Raw genomic sequence first — 26670 nt, forward strand, 5'->3', positions numbered from 1 at the left:
TCTGTTTCGTGGGTAGTATATATCATGGATGAAATGCCTGGGGCTTTTACGTTTTTTGGGAAGAAGGTCTATTATATAGCTGTCGACGTCGGCAATGACCATGTGGTTATCATCGGCTGTATACAGTTTTGATGAGTCTGTGTCGCTCTGTACTGAGCACAGTTTGGTGGCGTGTGCGGGGTGTAATTCACTAGTTTTACAGACATGAATCTTTCTTGCAGTGCGAGGACTTTTTGCGTTTGCTCAGGCGGAAGGGACTGCGTATTAATCTGCCGAATACTACGCTTGGAGTGAGAGCGTCTGCAGTTCTAATGCCACTCCTTAATGCCCTCTCCATGTCCTATAATATTGGGGTTAGGATGCGGCTCTAATAAGATGAGAAGCTGTAGTCTATAGAGTAGCTTGGCTGGAGCAGTTACGATGTTCACCTGTTGCTGCTGCATCTGCTGCTAGAGCACCACTATCTGCACGTGTACTCCAGCTGCCCATGCGTTCTGCCGGTCAAAGATTCAAAATTTATATTAAGCCATTTTCGGAGTAATCCTATGTAGAAGGACATGACAGTTTAGGAGGAATCGATACCTCTGGGAATGTCTTCATGGGGTGATTTTCATTTTGCGGTTGTATGAGAGTTAGAGGCAGATGCTGTGTTATTGGACGTGGGAAGAGACAGAAGAGGGGGGGGTGGGACGAACTAGCAGGGGATGGACGGAAACCTTACCTTAGATACCTTACCGTGGATTGGTTTTACCGGTGTGGCTGGGCCGGCCGGTGGTTGAGAGAGAGAGGTTATATAGGCTTTCTGGGTTAAGAGGGAGTCAGCGTGGGCAATACGCCGGTCCGCCATGAACCGGTCCCATCTCGACGGGGTAGCGGGAGCCACTCGAGGGGCCATATTGCATTTCTTGGTGCTCGCTGTCGCAGCTGGTGGGCCATGGTGTCGGGGGAGTCCGAGGAAACATGGTGGGCAGGCCTTGACCTAGCCAGGATGACACGAGCTCGCTAGATTTATGCGAGGCCTAGCGTGGAGGCTGCCATCGCCCAGAGTAAAGTCAACATTTAACTCGTAAGATCGGGTTCTCGAGCCCAAAAAAGACGTAGACTGGGTTAAAACTTCACTCGTTAGTTGCAGCACTGTGATTCATGAAGCCGTCGAGAAATCAGCCGCTTGCGAGCGCATTCGCCCACTCCACTGCCAGCTGGCAATCTTCCTCGCTCGGCAGGTGAGCCTCAAATTGATGCGCTGTTTGCCTGATATAAACAGGGTGCAGCTCGACGCTATGCTCTTTCACTGTACTTGTTGAAGAAGCATATGGCGATATGATTTGTTGGGCTGCGAATCCAGGAAGCTAGGCCGGACCTGTTAACACAGCAGATGTGCGACGTTTAGTATTTGGAAATATTAGAAAACGCAGAATAAAACTATAATATGACCTTAATCGAACCTTGTAGTTGTCCACCTAAAACTGTTTGTAATGCTGGACATACCTTAACCGAAGCTAAGGTAAAGAAAAATCTGTAAAAATTGGAACTAACAGGGGGTGCCAGAGCTGCAAGACAATCAGGTTTACTCCGAAAGCGAAGCTTGACCATCCTCCTGATGCAAGCCATCAAATAATGTACTTACAACTTTTAAAAACCGTGCACATCCATGTTTAGCACAGATTTTGCTCGTAGAAGTAGGTACAATCCTTGCTTATACACCCAAATGTTTTCTTTAAGATGTAGAAGACTGGTTATAATAGCGTGCCTGAGCAGAGCAGCTGCACTCGGAAACAGCAGTGGACAAAAAATTACGGTTTGTTGGTTCACATGCTCTTACAGGAAGCGGTTGCGTATCTTCTGCCAATATCAGATCGCATCATAAACAAGTGATGCAGCCGGCGTCTTTGCAATTTCTGAAATAAGAAATTACGAATTCCTCTTTGTCAAAAATTAGAACGTTGACGCCTGCCATTTGCCACGAAATCTATATTTAGTGTTTTGTGTTTTGTAAGGCCACTAAGAACATATTGTTACGAGGCACGTCGAGATATTAGGAGGCGATGGTACGTCGTAGCCGCAACAGTTCACCGTCAGGGACACACTCACAGGAGAACCAGACGAAGCTGCAGCGTCGTCTTTCTCTACTAGCCCAGCACTTCGTCATCGTCTCTTTCACTGCGTACCGTAACAATATTTAGTGTTTTGTGAGGCCACTAAGAGGATTTTAAAGCAAACTTGTTTACTCTGTGTCTGACTTCCAAGCTTAACTCATAAGAACAGAAATTAAAAAACTTAAAAATAAGATCGATAAAATAACGTGTGATGCAAAGAATAACAACAATAATAATAATTGGTTCACAGGAAGGGAAAGGTGCCGTATCTGTCACACTTGCGCTGCGGAAGCAGTGGCGGGTGCAATGACGACCTACAAGAGGAGGAGGAGGAGGAGGAGGAAAAACTTTATTTAGCCCTATATTATTTGGCGCTTTTTGGACGTCTTCAGAGATGTCTGCTTGTTGTATCCACAAGAGTCTTCTCCGTCGACTTCATCCACTTTTTCACAATGGTCGGTTGCCCTCAGTCCAGGGCTCCGCTGGCTGCTGCAGCCCGTTGGGCTCGCTGTACCAGACCTTGCTGGTCATCGCAGCGGTTGCTGGACAGCAGAGTCTCCCATTGCTCCGCACTCGGGTTTCGAATTTTGGGGACCACATCTATGTTTTGACATGCCCATGTGATGTCATATAGTGTTGGTTTTTCATCGCACCACGGACATCTGTCAGCGTATATGGTAGGGTGCATTTTGTTTAGTATGTGTAGGTTTGGGTATGAACCCGTCTGTAATTGTCTCCATATGACGGTTTCCTCTCTGGTGAGAGAACTGTGGGGTGGGGGATATCGCATTCTTCTTCCTCTATAGTTTTCTAGTATGGCCGAGTATGCCTTGGGTGCTGGCAAAAGTTCCGCGGACACGTCGGATGCTCGGAAAGTAGTGTATGCTCGAGCTATCCTGTCAGCCTCTTGGTTCCCTGCCACCCCAATGTGCCCCGGTGCCCATATAATTTTGTGTCCGGTCTTGTTTTCTTCGTGGTTTTTAATTCTGTCGCTCGCTTTGAGGAGTATACGGAGCGCGTGACGACCAATCCTACCATTCATGAAATTTCGACAGGCTGTTTGAGAGTGCGTGAGTATCGTTAGCGACCGCCCAGCTCTATAGCCCTCCGCCACCGCTAGAGAAATGGCTACTTCCTCGGCCTCTGCTACTGTGCAGTGTCGGATAAAGGCGCTGGTCACTTCGCGTAGAGACGAATTGACCACCGTGGCCACTGCAATTTTGTTGTGTCCTCCTCTCGAGGACGCGTCTGCATACACAGTCGTGTCTTGAGGAGCGTATGTTTTTTGACTAAAATCGGCCCTTGTTTCTCTTCTACCTTGGTGGAGGTTAGGGTCAATGTTTCTCGGGATTGGAGCTACCTTGAGGGACTTGCGAAGGTTGTCGGGAAACGTTACCGTCCTCGCTATTTCGCGCATCTGCTCACAGTATCCGAGTCTCTGTAAAGCGCTCTTCCAGTCGTTGTCTGCAGCAGCCTGAGTTTTTGCGACTCAAGCTGCGCCTCGCGTAGTTCTTCGAATGTGTTTTGCAATCCAAGCGCCATGAGCTTTTCTGTAGACGTGTTGCGCGGTAATCGGAGCGCTGTCTTATACGCTTTGCGTAGCAGGGCATCCACTTGTTGTATTTCACTCTTGTTGAGGCACTGGTAGGGCAGGCTGTACATAATTCGGCTCACTACCAGGTTTCTAACTAGTTTTAGTGTGTCCTCTTCGCGCATGCCTTGCCGCCTGTTGGTGATGCGGGTGATCATGCGTGTCACTTGTAGCGTTGTTGTTTTGAGCATGGTAAAAGTGTGACTACTGCGTTGGTTCGATTGAACCCACATACCTAATATTCTTATTGTTCTCTTTTCAGGGATGGGCATTCCTTCCAGGTAGATGTTGAGTTTCAGGTTCTCAATGGTTGGGATGGTCCGGTTTTGTTTGCCACGCCATGTATGCAGACGACATAACAGTCTGGACGAACACCGGTTCCCTCGGGGAGAAGGAAGAAAAACTACAGGAAGCGGCCTTTTGTGTACAGAAATATCTCGCAGAAAGAGGACTCGCATGCTCGGCCGAGAAATCGGAACTGCTTCGAGTGTGGAGAGGCAAACAAAACCGGAACTACAAGAGATAAAAATTCAGTGGCAGGCTAGCCCCCGCCGCAAGTGGCGGTGCCCACCTGTAACAGCCCCATCAGGGGACAACTGAACCGCGCCGTAACGGAAGAGAGGAAGGAGGGAGTAAAAGTGGAAAGAGAGAAAGGAGAGTCGTAGTGGAGGGCTACAGAATAATTTCGACCACCTGGGGATCTTTAACGTGCGCTGACATCGTACAGCACACGGACGCCACTTCGTTTCGCCTCCATCGAAACGCAGCCGCCGCGGTCGGGATTGAACCCGGGAACTCCGGCACAGTAGTCGGGCGTCTTACCACAAGGCCAAAGCGGGTTTTAATTTGGCGTTCTTGAGCAACTGTATCGCCCGCGCTTCGCCAACTTAACGAATTATTTTTAGCAGAAGTGTAGCATAACGAATCTAGTGCATCAATCTACACATGATTTATTGAATACAACGCAGTTTGCAAAAAAATGTTACCATTATTTCATCACTTGGCTTTAAGACAAAATGCTTCACCGAATTACAAAATTCCGGAAACCCAAATGTGCAGTTAGTTCAGACTCACTCGGACGCCTTGGTAACAAGCAGTGAGCAATGTGTGAATTTAGTGTCTTGTGAAAAATTTGGAGACCTTTTTACTTGAGCGAGTGTTAAGCAAGCTCCCAGCCAACTAGAATGAATATTGTCACTTGGTAGTGGCAAGGTCATAGGCACAATAGAGGAGAATTGGATTTCACTGGAATAAACTCTTTATTGGGCTTACTTGCGCCCGCCAAAGAACTAAGCAATAACAAGAGCTCTAAGCGTCGTGTCAGAATTCGGCACCACTCAATTCAAAGCCGGCAAAGAAACATCTGAATAAATACGCAAAAAGACATGCAGAACAAATTGGAAATTCTAGGAAGTGACGAGAGCGGCTTTATTCATTCCAAGTGCATCTGGGCGCATCTTGCGCGACCAAGAAAATGATAAAATCGAGTCTCTTTGTCACTGAGCATGAACAAGATCGTTTCATTCGTTACGATCATAATGATAAGGCTTCGTTCCGGCGGCTCCTGAAGATAAAAACAAAAAAGCTTCCAGCTGTTCACGACAATATTGTAAGCACTGTGAGTGACCTTCATCTTCATCTCAGCGTAATCATCATCGGTCTTCGGGTCGTGCGAAGAAGACGAAGTGTTGCTAAGCTGTGGCTAGTCGGTAGCTGCTGCTTCGGCCTACCTGAAGTAAAAAGGTGAATTTGCTGGTGCGTTCTTCTGCCTCACAAGTGGTGGAAGTGACTCCTGATCCCAGCGTCCTCAACGCGGCACCCCCTGGAGCTCCGTTCCGGTCGTGTTCTTGGCGGCACATCAACCGCCATGGCGCAGTCACATCCCCCTGCTCTCACCGTTCCGGCGCCTGTAGCTACCGATGGGCATCCCACGGCTGCCCATGCCACCTCTGCACCACTGACGTCCCAAGGTGCACTTGCTCAGCACCATTTGACCCACCCAACTTGGTCAGTTACCTCACGTCAGCGCGACCCTCCGGTTTTCGCCGGTCTCCGCGGTGACGACGTCGAAGACTGGCTACAGCAGTACGATCGGGTGAGCGCTTTTAACGGTTGGGACGCTTCTATGAAGCTACTCAACGTCTCATTCTACCTGAGTGACGTGGCTAAGACGTGGTTCCTCAACCATGAGGACGCCATTCCTGACTGGCCTCAATTCACGACACAGATCCGCCAGATATTTGGAACTGTTGGTGCTGGTCCGGCCTCTTTTCAAAAGAAGCTAGAGACCCGTGTGCAGCTTCCAGGAGAGACATACACATCCTACATTGAGGACGTACTCGCCCTTTGCCGGAGAGTTAACAATGGCATGGTCGAGGCTGAACGTGTCGGACATATTTTAAAAGGAATTGGCTCTTTTGCCTACGCAGCTCTAGCTGCCCAAAATCCCGTCACGGTGGCAGACATTCGTGCCACTTGCCAGCGACTTGACTATCTACAGTCGCGCCGCCTCAACAACACCTGGGATCCGAGCCAAATTCCCGAAACTGATCTGCGCACCATCATACGATCTATAATACGGGAAGAGCTCCACAATGATATTTCGTCGGTTCCTGCCTTCTCACGCCCACCTGCTCAATCTACTGGGTTGCGTGGCATTATCAAGGAGGAGCTTACTTCACTCAATCGTCCCATGGCTACAGAACCACCAGCTCCGACGTATGCTCCGAACGTTCCGACGTATGCTGAAGTCACTGCGGCTCCTCCTCCTTGTCCTCCTGTCCATCACGCGCCTGTCCCACCCAGCCTCGCCGCCCTGTCCCCGCGACCACCGGTGTATGGTAATTGGCGGCCTCTCCCACCTCGTCCAGTATGTTTCTACTGCGGAATCCGCGGCCATGTAACACGCGTTTGTCGCCGACGACTGCGAGATGAGCGTGCGAGCTATGGGTACGTTCGACGTGACGACGCCTACCAGCTTCCTCCTCGCCAGTACTACACCGATAATGACCTCCGTCCCTCTTCCTCCCCGTCGACTTCTCCTGACCGGTCTAGGACAGCACGGCCATCGCGTCGTCGCTCCCCGTCACCCTTTCGCCGGACTTCGTCGCCCCTTCGCCCTCCATCTTCAGCTTCTGCCCGCCAAACGGAAAACTAACCTGTGCAGTTTCCGGAGGTAAAACTGCACCGCCTGTCGTCGCTCCAATTCCTCCTCTGCTCCCATCAAACATGTTGACTGTATTCCTTGAGGGACATGAACTGGAAGCTTTAATTGATACCGGCGCCGCTATTTCTATTATGAAACTTGACTTGTGTTTAAAACTGCGAAAAGTGCGCACACCTTATACCGGTCCTCCTTTACGTGCTGCAAATGGACAGAATATTAACCCTTGTGGAGCGTGTACAGCCCGAGTCACCATTGATGGCATCTTGCACTTCATTGAGTTTGCTGTCCTATCCTCCTGTGTCCATCAACTCATCTTCGGCTGGGATTTCCTCCAAAACGCCTCAGCAGTCATTACGTGTTCCCCTCCCACTATTGAAGTCACTGAATGCAACATTCTTGCCGATAGAGAACCACTTTCTTCCCGTGTAGTTATGCTTGCCGATCACGTCCTCTATCCGGGCAACGAAGATATTCTATCTGTGACTTCTGACGCCGTCACCGATGGCGACGTCCTGATTACACCCAGCCCTCGTCTCCTGTCAAGAGGTATTATCATCATCGTGTCCCTTCTTCGCTTCTCCAGCGGTTCTTCTCTTCTCGCCGCATTCAACACCACATCAGAGCCCATTCTTCTGCGACGCGACTCTACTGTTGCATCAATTGCTTCCGCCCAGCCTGTCACACTTCTTCCCATTTCCACCTCCGATCGCTCTGATTCATCCCCTGCCTCGCTCAGTGCAGCACTTCGCCACACGATCAGCACCGACCTGACAACAGACCAGACAGACGCATTGCTCGCTGTATTGAACAAGCACGCAGACTCGTTCGACGTCAATTCCGGCACACTGGGTCAAACCGCTGCAGCAACGCATCGCATACTCACCGACGGATCAAGCATAGTTAGACGCCGGCCTTATCGTGTTTCTCCAACCGAGCGCAAAGTTATTCAGGAAAATGTTGCTGACATGCTTGCACGCAACATCATACGCCCATCGTCTAGTTCCTGGTCATCGCCTGTTGTGCTAGTGCAAAAAAAAGACGGTTCGGTTCGTTTTTGTGTAGATTACCGTGCTCTAAACAGAATAACTCGTAAGGATGTGTATCCCCTCCCTCGAATTGACGACGCCCTCGATTGTTTGCAAGGTGCCCAATTTTTCTCCAGCCTTGACTTAAGATCAGGCTACTGGCAGATCCCCATGAATGAAGATGATAAAGAGAAGACCGCCTTTGCAACACCGGACGGTTTATACGAATTCAATGTAATGCCTTTTGGACTCTGCAACGCTCCTGCTACATTCGAGCGTATGATTGACACAGTTCTCCGCGGCCTCAAATGGAAAACATGTCTCTGTTACTTAGATGACATCGTCATTTTTTCTTCGTCATTTCCTGATCACCTTACTCGTCTCGATGAAGTTTTGACAGCACTTTCCAGCGCTGGCCTACAGCTAAACACGAAGAAATGCCGTTTTGCATCAAAATCCATTAAAGTTCTTGGCCATCTCGTAAGCAGCGAAGGAATTAAGCCTGACCCTGAAAAAATCGCTGCTGCGCTGCACTTTCCCCGTCCAACTCGGGTCAAAGATCTCCGCAGTTTCCTCGGCTTGGCATCATACTTCCGCAGATTCATCCGCAATTTCGCCTCTATTGCCTCACCTTTACATGCGCTTCTTCACAACGACACGCCTTTCATCTGGTCTCCTGCTTGCGAAGAAGCATTTGAAACTCTGAAGCGTGCTCTGACTTCGGGTCCCGTCCTCTGCCATTTTGATGATAAAGCACCGACAATTTTGCACACCGACGCCAGTAGCCATGGCATTGGCGCTGTCCTTCTGCAACGCCAAAACACCTCTACAGAAAATGTTGTTGCCTATGCGAGCCGAACTCTGACTTCTGCGGAACAAAACTACACTATTACCGAACAAGAATGTCTCGCCGTCGTCTGGGCTGTTCAGAAGTTTCGTCCTTACCTGTACGGCCGTCACTTCACAGTCGTCACTGACCACCACGCCCTATGCTGGTTATCCACTTTGAAAAATCTGTCCGGTCGTCTCGGGCGGTGGATCCTCCGCCTTCAAGAGTACGACTTTACTGTCACTTACAAATCGGGCAAGAAGCACAAGGACGCCGACGCTCTCTCTCGTTGCCCTATTGCTTTGCCGTCGCAACCCATGTCCTCGCATTCCTCTCCTGTCCCAACGGAGTCAAGCCATTTAAACCCTACAGTTATGCAGTCTTTGAGCGCCGCCTCTATTGCTCCCATGCCAGATATACACTGCAATCTTGCTCACCACCAGAGTGCTGACCCTTACTGTCAAAAGCTGATTGATAGTCTCAGCGGTGTTATTAGACCTCCAAATGCCCGTCTCCGTCGTCGGCTCAAAAATTTCAAGTTACAGGATGGCACATTATTTTGGCACAACTACAGCCCACTGGGCCACACATGGGTTCCCGTAATTCCTTCTTCCCTGCGTCCTCAAGTTCTACAAGCCTTTCACGACGACCCCACCGCAGGTCACCTTGGGTACCACAAAACCTACGACCGCATCAAACGTCGTTTCTTCTGGCCTGGCCTTTCAACCTCAGTATTAAAATACGTAGCGTCTTGCATCCCTTGTCAACGACGCAAGCGGTCTACGTCGCCTCCTGCCGGTCTCTTGCAACCTCTCCCATGTCCTTCCACACCTTTCGAAGTCGTCGGAATCGACTTGTATGGACCCCTGCCCTTGACTCCAGCTGGCAACCGCTGGGTCGTTACTGCCGTTGACCACCTCACCCGATACGCTGAAACCGCAGCACTTCCTTCCGGCTCCGCTTCCGAAATCGCCAACTTCTTCCTCCACACCATACTTCTTCGCCACGGCGCCCCTCGCCTCCTCCTTAGCGATCGTGGCAAGTCGTTCCTCTCCACCGTCCTCGCCGCAGTGCTTCATGCTTCAGGCACGGTGCATAAAACTACATCTCCTTACCACCCTCAGACCAATGGCCTCACGGAACGCTTTCATCGCACCCTTTCTGATATGCTATCCACCTACATTCACCCTCAGCACAACAACTGGGACTCTTTACTCCCCTTTGTAACCTTCGCCTACAACACTGCCGTTCAACGAACCACCACCTACTCTCCGTTTTTTCTTGTTTATGCCCGCCATCCTACCTTCTCCCTCGAAGCATCTTTCTTCACAGCTTCTACTCCTTCTGCCGCGCCTTCCCACGAACAGTTCGTGTCTCGTATCGCCCACTGCCGTGATCGTGCCCGCCTTCAAACTGAAGCCACTCAAGCTTCCAGGAAAAGCACGTATGATGCGACTCATCGCTCAGTGTCTTTCCGCCCTGGAGACGAAGTGCTACTCTGGACACCTACTCGCATCCCCGGCCTGTGTGAAAAGTTTCTGAGCCGTTTTATTGGCCCGTACACGGTTCTGGAACAAACTTCCCCTGTAAACTATCTCATCACACCTGCATCGCCTGTTCGCGATCGTCGGTGTCGCGGCACCGAGATTGTGCACGTGTCGCGCTTGAAACCCTTTAACCGCCGACCTTAAGATTTAATTTGCGACCAGGATGGTCGCTTTCGTTCGGGAGGGGGAATGTTGTAAGCACTGTGAGTGACCTTCATCTTCATCTCAGCGTAATCATCATCGGTCTTCGGGTCGTGCGAAGAAGACGAAGTGTTGCTAAGCTGTGGCTAGTCGGTAGCTGCTGCTTCGGCCTACCTGAAGTAAAAAGGTGAATTTGCTGGTGCGTTCTTCTGCCTCACAATATCGATGTTTCGTTATCATGATTACATTTCTAATAAACCAGCTAGAATTACACTTTCTCCATACAACGAAAACCTTTTATCAAACAGCATATACCCATTATTATAGTATCCCTAATATGTCCTGTTTTAATATCCTTCAGTATATGATTTTTAGTTGAAGATGGTCCCCAAAAACATCTGCTTTATAGCCCGCCTATATGACAGGTACTTTTCGCTCCCTTTGAAATTTTATCTCATTTTAGCCTCGTTCCTGCACCTCTCGGTATCGAATCAATAGTATTTTGCATTGTGTAGTCAGTTCTTCGCTCAGGCTATCATCCGACATTAACTCGCTCCATAATTATCAGCGGTAGGGCTTCACGATCACACATTTCTACCTACTGTGCGCGTACTAAAATGCTCAAATTCAAAGGAGAATGTAGAACAAAGTGGATCACTGGGAAACCTTTTCACAAAAACACTTCGGGGTGCGCGAGTACAGCAAGCCGCAACAGAGAGGAAGCGGAGGGTGAAGAACCCCTCTGAGGCGCAAACAGTCCTCCCACTTCGAACGTTCTGCCAGCTGTGCACGGGTCGCTATGGCTTCGTGCACTGAACGCCCTCAACTTTTCTGCTTCTCCTGAACCGATTATGGCTTTTTTCGCGCTGCAGTACTTCTCCGTCACTGACGTAAGTTTGGATAACGTAAGCATCATACGCTGACGACTGACACCGAGCGCTGTACATGATTCTGCAGCAACGTTCGAATTACGCCTCAGCGGGAACTTCAGTGCTTGTCGTTGACAATAGATATCAGCGACAACAGGCCCGTCTCGATCTGCTTCTCCACGGTCATGCCTGCAACTTTGATAAAGATTTGCTGTTATCTCTTCAAATTTATAGTTGTTAGACGCACAGTTGTTACTTGCTCAACAGCTCAAGTCAGTAACATAAGCAAACATTTCTTCCGCGATCACGTCTGAAAGTAATTACATATCCAGTTGTGCGCATTTTATTTCACCTTTGATCAGAGGGAACAGCCATGCTAAGAAAAAGGTTGCTTGTCTCGAATCAGTGCCCGAATTGCCCTTATCCATCCACCGTAACCCCGTTTCATATGCTATGTAAATCGGCGGTAGAGATTATTAACTTGTTAGTGATATCCAATGACGCAAGCACCACTATAAATGGTGACATTATCTTGAGACGGAATGCTGTGTGGCAAGAGGTCACATGCAATGCCATTTACTAACCTTATATATACCTTTTGGGATATTCAGTAAGGAGTGGGGATGCTCTAATAAATTATAATTAGTACTGTAACGATGCTGCATGATTTTTAGTTTTGGTTTTGAAAGGTGATGTACACGTGAAGGCAGCGTCGAAGCGATAAAGGTCGCTTTAGTCTGAAGCGGCTCGCGGAAAGGAGATGGAAAAGTTATAGGCGGTACAGAAGCGAGGATGAGTAATTTGAAATGGATGAATGGTGTAGTGTTTTCAGTATTCCTCCGGAAAAAATCTGTGTGAAATGATCTCCCATAGTACCTTCAAAGTCTGCTATCTGGCGTGGTTGTTACTCTGAATATAACGAGATGGCGCCAAATTCGATACTTAAGGTTAAATACCGAGAAATCCCCTGCTATAGTAAGGAAAAACACGCCCATAACCTTGCTAGTGAGTCGAAATAGCTAGATTAGTTAGCGTTTTATTATCAGCTGACACGGTTCTTATTGCTTTAAAAACGCGTTTGTTTTCAGCACGTGTTCTTTCTTTGCCATGTGCTCGGCCTGCCGACGTCGGCGTGCTCTCGGTAACGCGCTATCACAGGGTGGGGTTCGCGATTTTGATCATCAGCCGCGACTGAGCGAGAAAAGCGTATTAATTAGCCCTATTATATCTCCTCAAAGCAGCGCTGTTTTGTGTCCTCCTCGTCCTTCGTCTACCAGCGCTGGTTTTTTTCTTATCCACAGGGCCCCCCCCCCCTTTTTTTTTTGTTAACGTTAGCCTACTGCCGACTCACAACGATGTCCATGAGACATGACGATTCCTTTCACACTCTACCAAAGAAAAAAAAAAGAATAAGCCGAAGTAAAAAATCTGCGAGATATGCACTGCAGCAAAGGCACAGCCGGCGTTGTACTACGCAGCCAACGCTTCGAACTGCCACGTGGCGTACTTACTATGTCCAACACTCCAGCGCAAGGCGCGTATAGAGTTATACACTCACGACATTATATTGTCTCCCCAAGTTTGCAAATGTCGTCGCCTTTTGAAAGAAGTATACTATCATACGAAAAAATTACGTTTTAATTTTTTACGCTACAGTTTTCCACTCCACAGGCGGGTATTTGGTCATTTCGGCAAAGATCGAGCTTCTTATTGGTGAAAAACATTTAGTCGGAAATGTTAGTATAGGTACTATACCTCTCAAAAACGTACCGAGAGGCTACCATACGTTCACTCATTCCACGCCTATGTCGGCTACCACCTGTCGTGTTCGAGATGCTTTGCTCACAACACCAATGCCGGATTTTCTGATGAAAGAGGTATTTACGCGAGAGCATCAGAATATCTCCAGTATTAAAAACTAGTCAAATGTTTTCTACGTGGACTCATTTCAATGTCGTTAGAAAATCTTGTCAACAATGGGATTGATAATTGTACGTGAATTGTAAGTTTTTGCTTTCTATGATATGCATGGTAATAAACGTGATGTATTCTAAGGGTTTATCGATCGAAGAATACTATAATATCAAATATCTTGCGGAATTCGATATTGTTCTTTAACGCTTATATTTAAGTATGCCTCGAAATGGAAATAAATGCAAATGTTGTCGCTGTTAGAATTATTATTGGGCGAAAGCACTGGAAGCTGCAAATTCAGCTGTTTATATTTTTTATATATTTATTGGTGCCTCAAATGCCCACTAGGGGCGTTACATGAGGGGTGGGCTAACAAATCATATAAATAATTTGATGATGAATGTTTTGAAAAATTCGTGGTCAAGATGGGCAAAAGCTTCATCTGGCAGGTCGTTCCAATCTCTTGCAGTCTGGGAAAAGAATGATTTGAGATGTGCAGACGTGAAGGCTCAAGGTGTGTGGACAGCGTCCGAGTGACTGGTGCGAAGTTAAAAGTGGTGAGCAGGGGTGATAATGGAGTGACTAAGAGGGGAATGATAAAACCTGTGAAAAAGTGAAAGTCTGGCTATTTTACGACGGGATTCAAGGCTGGGAAGGTTAGCTTTTGCTTTCAATGATGTTGCGCTCGTATGATATGAGTAATCCGAATAAACAAATCGTATGGCGCGGGTTTGAGCGGACTCGAGTGTTTTAGAAAGGTTATTTTGTTGGGGGTCCCAAATAGAGCATGAGCATTGGCACCATCTTGGAGCCGCCACGTCATATTGCGGTAATTTACCAACGCCCTCGGCGACTGGCTACCCGCAACGGCTCGCCTGATCTCGCAGAACACGAATTGAACCCTACTTGTGAAGTGTTCAGGGAGGCGCCTTGTTAAGTGGTGGATACTTACACTACACCTAGATATAACGTGCGAGGGCCCTTGCAGCGGGGCTCAGTGGACCCAGAACCTTACTGGCTCCCCGCAAATGGAAAAATTGAAGTCACTGAAGATTTGGTTTGATAAGTCGGGTTTAGGTCCCAAAGCGACCCAAGCTATGAGGGGTTCCGTAGTGGATGGCTCCGGAAAATTTGACCACCTGGGCTTCTTTGAAGTGCACTAACATAGCACGGAATACGGGTGCCTAGCTTTTCGCCTCCATGGAAAAGCGGTGGCAGTGGCCAGGATTCAATCCCGCCTGCTTGGGCCACGACGGGGATAAATTCATTGAATAAATTTTACTTCAATTCCTTCAGTCAGATACGGCTAAATGTTCTTGGGTAAGTACTGCCTATTTTGAGAAGCAATAAACGAACAGCGATGGGTAAGGGAGTTTAACGCCCGAGTACTGAACGTGAGTACTCTGCTTCGAACCCAAGCCGTTACATTCATATGCTATGATTGTTTTAAATGCGCAGCCAGTGCAAGAAATCATCGCATCTTCTCACTCTTACGCCCCATCATTCTCTCTCGAAGAAACGTAAGGGAAACGCACGTTTGCGCCGCTTTACCGAGATTAATTTCAATTATGCACGCGGCGCCACGTGGTTGTGACATCACGAAGCCACCTGGCCCGATCCGAGCGACAGCACAAAAATATCTGACCAGATTCTTCGTCGATGGTGGTGGGCGGAAAAGTGCTTTCGCACCAATAATCTTTATTGAAGGTATGCTGATTTTATTTACAGCGAACGTAAGCGGGAAAGTACGGTACTGCGAACTTTGGAGTTATCTGCAACAAAAGCGTGAAACGTCGCCTTTAGAGCCTGAAGTAAAAGGCTTCTTGACCTCTTGCGAAGCATTCTTCAATGAAACTTGCGACACAACAAATATTTTCAACGTGTACGACCCTGATATCTGCGGAATAAAGAAATAGTTTTTATTCATTCAATAAAGTGTTCAAACACCTAGTGTTTCATGTCAGTTTCTGTGTCCAAATTTTTCGGAAACGCAACGATATTTGAACATGAGAATCACCACATAGCCCACTTGCAATCAGTTTTGATGTACAATAAATCTCGGCCGAGAGGCAACAATCGAGTTCAAGACGCGCCAAGCCCATCAACTGACAGAGATCAACATCAAGATCAACTGACAGAGGAGCGCGCCCTGGCTTGGCAACAGTCCGCTCATACTAACCTGTTGTGCTTAACGCGGTGCGGTATGGGCCACATTATTTTTATTTCTTGTAATTACTCACACTAAGCTAAGTCCATTCATACCCTTCCCTTCGCTTATCCTCATCACACCGAGAACTGGGAGCCTTAGAAATATTTTTGAATATTATGTCATGACAGCATTTATAATGTTGGGACTTCATATTTCGAAGTGTACATACCATTTCTGCCGCTCCAACAATTGCAACTCCTTGACCACTGGAGCTTGCTGTCTGCTCTCAAGACTTGCAACTAATGTTTGCCTATGGGAACTATACTGCACTGGAATCATTTTAACGTGTGGGGTTTCGCGTCGCTGGCATATTTAACCGCGCCGGATCTTCGGTCAGACTCTGCTACCTCGCGCGTAATTTTCGCTGATCGCGGAGCTGTAGCATAAACGTTCAAACGAAAAAGTGCAACGAAGCCTAAAACCTGCAAACGCAGCAGCGACGACATAATGTTGCTGGTAACTAAATCGTATTTGTATGCAAACATTGCGGTAAGCGTTGCGATGACCGAGTTCTCGGCTGGTTTATACGCAGAGCAAGAAGGAGCGCGAAAGCTGAAGAAACAAGCAAAATAGTATGCATTACAAGCGCTGTATGTTTTTTTTTCTCCCATGGGCTCATCGCTAGGTACACTAGTCTCTTCGTCGTTTTATGTTTAGCAGGCTACGCTCACTAATGGATAGGCCCATTTTGGAGCCTGCGATTGAGCCTGCATTAAACATTTTGACAGTAATCATCGTGTTGAATGCCCTTAAGGACAGCTGTGAAATATGTTATCCATGGTAGCCCACATTATTCAATTCCAGTTTTAGTCGTGCTTAATCGTCAATGTGACATGAGATTATCAAAGCGGCGTCGATTGTGGTCTCTTTCTAAACGCTCGAAACAACCTATCGGAAAGTGGAAATTCTAAAAAAAGAAGATACTACCTTTGTTTTCTTACAGGTGTGCAATGACTTCGAAGCAAAAAATGCTCCCTTGAACGACATTTTTCCTATGCGCATTATTTCTCGCTTCCCAGTTTGCGGACTTCAGTTTCCAAAACCATACTGGGCCCAGTGCGGCCCCAGCGCACAGACAGCGTTTCTCCCAGTGTGTCGCGTATGCCAGCGACACACCCAGCGTCAAAAAGCTAATCCCAGCGTTGTTTTTTCCATCATACTAGTGCTACCAGTATCTTCCCGTCACTGCTCCAGATAATCTCGCAGACTTCCAGCGTTCCCAGCAGATCCAGCGCGACCGCAGTGCGAAAAACTTACTGGTTTCGCACTGGAAGACGCTGGGAGACGCCGGTTTTTGCAATAGGGAATGCTGCACGATTTCCACTCCACAACGCATTGTTCTAGTGGCTAACGTGAGGCCAGAATGCCTGCAGTGCACTGTGCTCAAAGAATCGTCATGCTTACACGTGTAGGTTCACCGCATCAGGTATACCCTCTAGCATTAGATTTTGGACGCCAATAGCATCTTTTGAAAGCCTCCAGCAGGGCAGGAAGCGTTGCGTCGATCACCTGCACACATTAAAATTTAACATTAGAATTCATATAATTTACCCTTAGCACCACAATTTAATTTACCCTTAGCACCACATCATAATTAAATGTCGCGTTCAACTGTCACCGAGAGCTACAAAGTTCTGTACTGGACACTCCTTTGCAGTAGATGCCATTTTGTGGATTGAGCGATTTTTTTTAGCACTAGAATTTTTTATTCTCCTATCCGTCCACAAATTTTTGTTGTTCCTTCCCTACACTCTCCAGCCGAGTGTTGTGCATGCCACTTTCCAATTTGACATCTGCCAAATATATTTTTACGAAGCGGCAAGCCGATGAAAACAGGAGAACAGAGGACAAAGAGATGGTCGATGATAGTGAATGACGTTTAATGAAAAATTGGCTGTGGCTTAGCTTGGTTAAGCATGGTGATTGCGACGCAATACGTGGTACTACTATTGTACCGCTTGTGGTGATGCTTGGCTCTGCTATATTCACCATGATGATGCTCCGGTTATGTTTGCTGTTATGGCTATGGTGACGCTTGACTGTACTATGTTTAGCTATGGTTTTACATAGGTAAACACGCACAGGCAGAATGACAATGCACACATGTTTCTCGTTTCATTTTTTGCTCAAACCTATAAATGCACTCCGGTGGTCCATAAAGAAATAGCTTTTTGTCTCTACATCACTAATTACGTATTCATCGGAAGATCGAATACTTCAAACGCATCGAATTTCAACATCGGGGCAGTGCTCATCCTCTTTGCAGCCTGCCTAAGCGCTTTGACTGTAGGCTGCATCTCATGGCTTGACGAGAGGAGCGGAGTCAGGCCGTAACTGCCACCGCGGAAGGCGACGGTGAGCCCCCGCTCTTACACAGATGGTATGACGTCACGCAGCGCGCAGCGCCACTGGTGAGAGGAGCAGAAGTCAGGCGGTAACTGCCACCGCGCAAGGCGACGGCGCGAGTGGTGAGCCCCGCTCTTACACAGATGGTATGACGTCACACAGCCAGGTCACGCTAAAGGTCAAGCGTGGCTGCCACCGCCGCGCCTTTTGACGGGCTGAGGTGGTAGCTAAAGTAGTATTGCTTCGCAATAAAAATGTAAGCTGGCCTAGCGCGAGCGCTCCTGCCCGCGCCACTGCCCGCTTCCTCTTCATCGTTCGTCCGTAACAATATGAATATTGTCCCGTGGTGGTGACGAAGCCGATGGCACAAATGGAGAGTCTGGGAGTGCACGGAAGTTTTTTGTTGGGCTGACTTGCGCCTGTATAAGAACTGAACAACCAGGTGGCAGCGATTGCAACAATCGTACTCAGTGGTCATCGATCTACAAATGCCTTTCGCACACGTCAACGCTCAACCTAAGACGGCTTGTAAATATCTAGATAACGTTCAAATTGTTACTAGCACAACCGGGAACATTGTAGAAACTACGCGAGTGGCCTGAATAGTCGAGACAGACCTCGGCGCATCTTGCGCGACAAAAAAGCTCATACAGGTGCGTCTCGCGACATCGAGCATTAACAAAGAAAGAATACAGAATTGATATGCGCGCCAGAATCAGTGATAAGGCCGCATGCTGGCGGCTGCTAAAAAACAACAAATACAGTTCTGAAGGTTTCGCGGCAATACATATATATACGGCATTAAAAGAAGTGAAATAGGAAAGTGGCATGCACAACACTCGGCTGAAGAGTGTAGGGAAGGAACAAATTCTTCCATTTGTATATGTATGTATGTATGTACGTAGGTATATATATATATATATATATATATATATATATATATATATATATATATATATATATATATTGTGAGCCTTCCGTGGACCTTCTTTCATTTGTACATGCCATCATCGTCTTTCATTTGTACATACCATCATCATCGTCCCGCGGCGCCGGATCCGGCGCGTGCCTGGGTTCGTAATCGGATTAAAACGCTAGACAAGGCTTCGCTGTCCTTGCCGTCACGACCTCGCCGTCTCGACCTAGCCTTTTTCCACAAGTGGTGGAGGTGAGACTTGATCCTCTTGCTGTTTTGTGCCCTGCCTCTCGCTGGAGCTACGTTCCGGTCGCTGTTTACCGCCTGCCACCATCGTTATGTCTACCGAGAGCACCCACGAATCGGCAGGACCATCTACCTCGGCTGCACCACCCCCTCCGACTGTGCCCACACGACAACGCGACCCGCCGCTGTTCGCTGGTCGTCGCGATGAAGACGTCGATGACTGGCTGGACACCTATGAACGCTGCAGTAACTACAACCGGTAGGACGATGCTCTAAAATTTCGGAATGTTTCTTTCTACCTCATTGAGGTCGCCAGAACCTAGTTTATTAACCGCGAACCCCACACCACTAACAGGACCACATTCAAGCAGCAGTTCCGCCAATATTTCGCGGACCCAGCAGTTCGGACTGAGGTCGCGAAGAACAAGCTCGCCTCTCGCCTCCAAGGTCCCGATGAGTCGTACGCGGCTTACATAGAGGCCATACTTGCACCCTGCCGGCGTTTCAGTCCCGCTCTACCACAAGGCCACCGAAGCGGTGGCCTTGTGGTACAGCATCCGCCTCGCATTCGGGAGGTACCGGGTTCGATCCCTGGTGCCGCCGGTTGCCCACCGGTTTTTAAATGGGTACAAGCTTTCCCCCGGCCTGGTGCTCGGCTCTTCTGGGGTGAAATGCTTGGGAAAAGGGGTCACAGCCAAAATAGTTGCGCCGATGTGGCAGTGATTCGTTCCGCCATCGGACAACAATAAGTCCGCTTTGCGCGGCAACAGCCCATTATGTGGCCCTTTTTTTTAGTCCTACCCGACCTGTGAGAACCAGACCTTTGCAGGTCATTAGTTGTTCGAAACTTTAAGCCCTCTAAGGAGCACAGCAGTGTTAGCAGAGCCTCTTCCAAACGCACACCCCTGAGAGAGCCGGGCGCCGGGCCGGGGGACGATTGTACCCATTTTACCGGTGGGTGTCCGGCGGTGGGTTTCGAACTGGCCACCTCCAGCAGTCGAGACGGGCGCCCAAACCACTCGGCCACGCAAACCACGCGCACACCACATCTTGAAAGGAATTAATTCTGTTGCTTATAATACCCTGATTGCCCAGAATCCTTCTACTGTTGACGCCATTATTGCGACCTGCCAACGCATCGACCAGCTGCAGTCCTCCCGATTGCAGCCCGGCATTGCTACTGGCCCGACCTCTGCTGACCTGGATCTACGGGCACTGATACAAGCCATCATCCGGGAGGAGCTCCAAGCCCTCTAGCCTGTCTGTCGACACGGGTGCGATCATTCTTCCGTACCTTCTAATGACGCCGGTCTCAGCAACATCATTAAAGATGAGCTGGCAAGAATCACGCGACCTATGGCGTCCGACCCTCCTGCACCCCGCCCAGCATCGACGTACGCGCACGTCGCAGCATCACCCCCTCCTTTTGTTCCGCCGCCCCAACTGGCATCGCCCTACAACCACATCAACGCCCTGACGACGGCTCAGCCTAGCCACCCTATTACGCCCCTTGGCGCCTCTCTCACCCAGTGTGCTACTGCTGTGGAATCCGAGGACATATATCACGCTTCTGTCGTCGACGCATTCAGAACGAGCGGCGTGGTTATGACGCCTTCGAAAGTGACGTACCCTCATATTATCAGCCACGACCTATTCCCAGACCACCTCGTCGATCCTCTCCACCGCCAGTATCCTCGTCTGAACCAAGTGGTGCCCATGTATCCCGACGCCGGTCCCTTTCCCCATACCACCGCTCTGTTTCTCCACTTTGACCAGCAACAAATGTTCCTGTCCGTCATTCGGAAAACTAAGCGATGCAGTTTCCGGAGGTGAAACTGCACTCTGAAAACTTACCAAAAGTCCTCCTCATCGCCCGTACAATATGATTTTCGTTTTAGCTGGAGGATTACCGGTCGAAGCTTTGATTGACACAGGGACTGCAATTTCTGTTATTCGCGCTGATTTGTGCCACCGTTTGCGGAAAGTAACGACACCATATGATGGACCTGAACTTCGTGGAGCAAATGACGTCCCTCTACATCCTTCAGCAAAGTGTACAGTTCGAATTGTTATAGACGGCGTCCGCCACTATGTGCAGTTTGCTGTGCTTTCACCGTGTGCGCATCAGATGATTTTTGGATGGGATTTTTTGTCAACAGCTTCGGCGTTAATTTCTTGTGGCGACCGTGTTATCCATATGACAGACAGCGATTTTTCATCTGAAGTTTCTGAACGACATCATCCCCTCGTTGTCGCCGCTGATAAAGTTCTGCCTACTCAGTGCGACAAAACTGCTTACCGTTGTTTCTGACCACATCAATGAGGGGGACGTACCCGTCGCACCATCTTATCGTCATCTTGCACGCGGTATCGCCTTCCCGTCTTGTCTTGTAAGGTTCTGCAACGGCTCAGCGACAGTAGCGGCCACTAACACTTCACGTGAATCCCTCGTGCTCCCAAAAGGAACTTCGCTCCCCTGCATGGTGGATGTTCAACCTTTGTCCTTGATGGTGCTCACCGCCCCTCTGCCTCAGCACCGTGTTTCGCCAGACGTCTCTCTTTCTGTTCTCACAAAGACTATTAATCCTAACCTCACGCCGAACCAACGCCAGGAACTGCTGACATTGCTTCGACAACACCAAGCCATTTTTGATGCCCCTTCCCCACCACTGAGACGGACTAGTTTTGCGCACCATCGCATCATTACTGAAGGTAACTCAATCGTTCGCCGACGGCCTTATCGGGTTTCCCTCTCTGAACGAAAAGTAATTGAAGGAAATGTAAATGACATGCTCCATCGCAATATTATTTGTCCCTCGACAAGCCCATGGTCCTAAGCAGTAGTGTCAGTTAAAAAAAAGGACGGCTCGGTACGCTTTTGTGTTGATTACCGCGCACTCAACAAAATTACCCGCAAAGATGTAATGCCAAGAATTGATGACGCCCTTGACTCTCTCCAAGGCGCCGAATATTTCTCGACTTTGGACCTCCGCTCTGATTGTTGGCAAATATTTATGCACGAGGACGATAAAGACAAAACAGCTTTCGCAACTCCCGATGGCCTTTACGAATTTAATGTTATGCCTTTCGGACTTTGTAACGCACCAGCGACATTTGAAAGGATGGTCGATACTGTGCTTCGTGGCCTAAAATGGAGAACCTGTTTATGTGACTTGGATGACATTGTCATCTTTTCGTCAACTTTTAACGACCATCTCACACGCCTGAATGAGGTCCTCACGTGTCTCGCTTCAGCGGGCCTTCAGCTCAACACCAAGAAGTGCTACTTTGCCCAGAGGAATATAAAATATTGGGACATCTAGTCAGCCATGACGGCATTCGTCCAGACCCTGAAAAAATTATCGCGGTCTTGAAATTTGCTCGTCCACAACGGACTACAGAATTGCGCAGTTTTCTCGGCCTGGTGTCTTATTTCCGGCGTTTTATTAAACATTTTGCAAGTATTGCTGCTCCACTTCATCAACTACTTAAAGCACGCAGCCCTTTCGTGTGGACTGAACAGTGCGAAGCTGCTTTTAATAACCTGAAGCACGCCCTCACATCAGACCCTGTTCTTGGCCACTTCAGTGACAGCGCTCCAACCATCCTGCACACTGATGCCAGTGGTCTCGGTCTTGGCGCTGTACTTCTGCAGCGCGATGCAACTTCGTGTGAGAAAGTGATTGACTTCGCCAGTCGGACTATGACTCCAGCTGAGAAAAACTACACCATTACCGAGCAGGAGTGCCTTGCCGTCGTCTGGGCTGTCCAAAAGTTTCGCCCTTACCTATACGGTCGGCACTTCAAAGTTGTGACCGATCACCATGCTCTTTGCTGGTTGTCTTCGCTCAGAAATTTGACAGGCCGACTTGGCCGTTGGATTCTACGCCTGCAAGAATACAATTTCGACGTCACTTATAAATCGGGTCGCCAACACCAAGACGCCGACGCTCTTTCTCGATGTCCACTTTCGGAATCGGCTTGCTGTTTTTCTTCCCAATGCATTTCCACCTATGACCACAGCCGGCCATCTCTTTCCCCGACGTATATCACAGCAGTTTCATTTGACGACTCTGAGAACAAACACGCTCTCCGCTCACAGCAATTAGCCGATGCCTACTGCCGTCCCATCATCGACCGCCTTATTGGCGCTTCGGACCCACCCAATGCTCGGCTTCGCCGACAACTTCGCAATTTCAAGCTCGAAAATGGCATCCTACACCGCTTCGTCTATTGCCCTGATGGAACTCGCTGGATCCCAGTCGCGCCGCGTGTGCTTCGCCCACGTATACTGGCGGCTCTCCACGATGATGCTACTGCAGGTCACCTTGGTGTTGACAAAACCTTCGACCGCGTGAAAAAACGATTCTTTTGGCCTGGCCTATCTTCCAGCGCTGCCGAATGCGTCGCATCCTGCCGTCTGTGCCAACGTCGCAAACGGCCGACTTCTTCACCCGCTGGCCTTCTACAACATGTGTCCTGTTCCGACACGCCATTCGACGTAGTCGGCATCAATTTATATAGTCCCCTACCTCTCTCCGATGGGGGTAACCATTGGATTAAAACAGCTGTCGACCACCTTACACGCTACTCTGAGACAGCACCTGTACCGACCGGTTGCTCTCAAGAAGTAGCAAATTTCTTTTTGCGGTCAATTGTATTGCGTCATGGCGCTCCTCGGGCGCTCCTAAGTGACCGCGGGACGGCCTTCTTATCGACAGTCGTTGCCGACGTTATTTACGCGTCATCCACCCTTCATAAGACAACCTCAAGCTACCATCCTCAGACTAACGGGCTGACTGAGCGATTTCACTGCACCTTATCGGATATGATCTCCATGTGCATCACACCGGATCATCGAAATTGGGACACTATTCTACCGTTCGTCACTTTCGCCTATAACACAGCAGTACCGCGGACTACCGATTATTCTGCATTTTTCTTCGTTTATGGCCGTCCTCCCACTACAATTCTCGACGCTTCCTTCTTTTCTATGCCCGACTACTCCACATCGGTACCTACCCAGTTCTTATCTCGTGTGGCCAGATGCCGTCATCTTGCCGGCCTCAACACAGCAGCGTACCAGGAAGACCGGAAGAGTCGCTACGATTCTACGCATCGCGTGGTCTCTTATCGCCCGGTGACGAAGTACTGCTTTATACACAACTGCGCACCCCTGGCCTTAGTGACAAATTCCACCACCGCTACCTTGGTCCCTACGAGATCATCAGCCAAACTTCTCCAGTTAACTACAAAGTCACGCCTGTTGATCCCCCAGCAGATCGACGCCACCGTGGAACTGAAATTGTTCATGTTTCGTTCTTGAAACCGTTTGTGCGCCGCGGTACATCGGTTAGTTAGGAGCGGCCAGGCTGGCCGCTTCCGACCCCCCGGGCAAATTGTGCGAGCCTTCCGTGGACCTTCTTTCATTTGTAATTGCCATCATCTTCTTCTTTCATTTGTACATACCATCATCATCGTCCCGCGGCGCCGGCTCCGGCGCGTGCCTGGGTTCGGAATCGGATTAAAACGTTAGACAAGGCTTCGCTGTCCTTGCCGTCACGACCTCGCCGTCTCGACCTAGCCTTGTTCCACAATATATATATATATATATATATATATATATATATATATATATATATATATATATATATATATATATATATATATATATATATTTATATATATATATATATATATTGTGAGACAGCACTTGCACAAACGTCTGTTCTTTTTCAGAACCTACTGGCATACAGCGCGCGACGCTCCGAGCAGCAGTCGGCGATGATGATGATGATGGATCTATACAGATGAAAGAGGTGAAAGTTCACGCGCTGCGCTCACACAAATCCCCCCGACAAGAGAGCGGCCACCCTGGTCGCTGATTACAGGGATGAGGGACGACGGGCATAAGGCTTCATGCGCGAGACGTGGATGATCTCTTCGGAGCGACGACGTCGATCTGCGGCGGTGTGCTAGGGAGTAACGCGGTAGTTCACCGGAGACGTTTGTTGGAGTACTGTATAAGGGCCAATGTAACGATGGAGGAACTTCTCACACAGGCTACGAATGCGGATTGGTGTCCACAGGAGAACTTCATCACCGGGGTAAAAGGAGGGAGTTCGACGGCGTTGATCATGCAGGGCTTTGCGTTCTTGTTGAGTATCTTCAGTGTTCAAACGGGCAAGTTGGCGACACTGGGCCATACAAGTGGCAAATTCTTCGCCCAGAGATTCAGATGTAGATGGAGCAGAGAAGAAAGTAGTGTCGAATACTGTCGATGGTTGACGGCCATAAAGTAAAAAGAAAGGGCTATAACCAGTAGTGCGCTGAACAGCGGAATTGTAGGCGTAGGTGACGAAAGGTAAAACATTGTCCCAGTTCCGGTGACCAGGAGCAATATACAAAGTGCGATGAAACCGCTCGATGAGTCCGTTGGTCTGAGGGTGGTAGCTAGAAGAAGTCTTATAGACGGTGTTGGCTGCGCGCAGTACTTCCTCAAGGACTTGAGAAATAAATGTCTTTCCACGGTCGCTAATGAGAATACGAGGAGCACCATGACGCAAAACTATCGCACGCAGGAAAAAATCGGCGACTTCAGAGGCGGCACCGGAGCGTAGAGATGCGGTTTCAGCGTACCGCGTTAGATGGTCGATGGCAGTGACAACAAAACGGTTGCCGTCTGACGTCAAAGGGAGAGGACCAAACAAGTCAATGGCGACCGTGTCAAAAGGCACAGATGGGCAAGGTAGAGGTTGCAGTAGGCCAGCAGGAGGGGATGTTGAACGCTTGCGATACTGGCAAGACGGACATGATGAAATATATTTGGCGACCCTGGCAGAAAGCCCAGGCCAGAAGTAGCGGCTCTTGATACGGTCGTAAGTTTTAAAGTGGCCTAAATGTCCAGCAGGGGGGTCATTGTGGTAAGCCTCCATAATTTTAAAACGAAGGGAGTGAGGGGCAACGGGTACCCAGCGTTGACCCGCAGGGTGATAAACGTCGTGGTAAAGTGCTCCATGGTGAAATCGGAACCGACGAAGCTGACTGCGCAAGCGGCTGTTTGGGACAACTGATTCTCCACGGAGGCGAGCGATGATAGTGCGGCAGTAAGGGTCAGTCAGCTGCAGGGACGAGAAATCACCATTGTTCTCGAGTGGAGCTGTAGCGATGGGTGCAACATTCAGGTGGCCCGCAGAAGGCTGACTCGGATGGCATGAGGGAGAGGAGACCGTATGTGGGGCCGCGTCAGTAGGTATCAATGGGCAGCGAGAGAGAGCGTCAGCGTCGAGGTGTTTTCGCCTAGATTTATAAGTGTTGGTGAAGGTGTATTCTTGAAGACGTAGCACCCAGCGACCCAGTCGACCCGATCAGTTCTTCAGCGATGACAGCCAACAAAGTGCGTGATGGTCTGTGACAATGGTGAAGTGGCGGCCATACAAATAAGGTAGACATTTTTGAACCGACCAAACAACGGCGAGGCACTCTTGCTCGGTAATAGTATAGTTACGCTCAGCTGCAGTAAGCGTACGACTGGCGTATGCGACGACTTGCTCTTCAGACACTGCGTTGCGTTGGAAGAGAACCGCGCCAATACCGTGGCCACTGGCGTCTGTGTGAAGTATGGTGGGCTCGTCAGCGTCAAAATGGCGAAGCACAGGAGTGGAAGTGAGTGCCTGCTTGAGAGCTTTGAAGGCGTCTTCACATTCAGTGGACCAGGTGTAAAACACTTGGGAAGACACGAGCTTGTGTAACGGGGCCGCAATTGTTGCAAAGTT

The 26670-nt window shown here is 49.0% G+C and overlaps 1 long non-coding RNA gene across 1 annotated transcript in view; it reads left to right on the forward strand.

The window, feature by feature from the left end:
* The window catches only part of LOC146200918 (uncharacterized), an 87395-nt gene extending 72267 nt beyond the window's left edge, over window positions 1–15128 (forward strand). Inside the window, exon 5 of the long non-coding RNA XR_014704858.1 lies at window positions 14907–15128. This is a non-coding gene — a long non-coding RNA (uncharacterized LOC146200918). The remainder of the gene's footprint in view (window positions 1–14906) is intronic.
* The last annotated feature ends 11542 nt before the right edge of the window (window positions 15129–26670 follow it).

Source organism: Amblyomma maculatum, chromosome 2, assembly GCF_055883805.1.
Source record: "Amblyomma maculatum isolate TAMU_Amacu chromosome 2, ASM5588380v1, whole genome shotgun sequence".
In the NCBI taxonomy this organism is placed as follows: Eukaryota; Metazoa; Arthropoda; class Arachnida; order Ixodida; family Ixodidae; genus Amblyomma; species Amblyomma maculatum.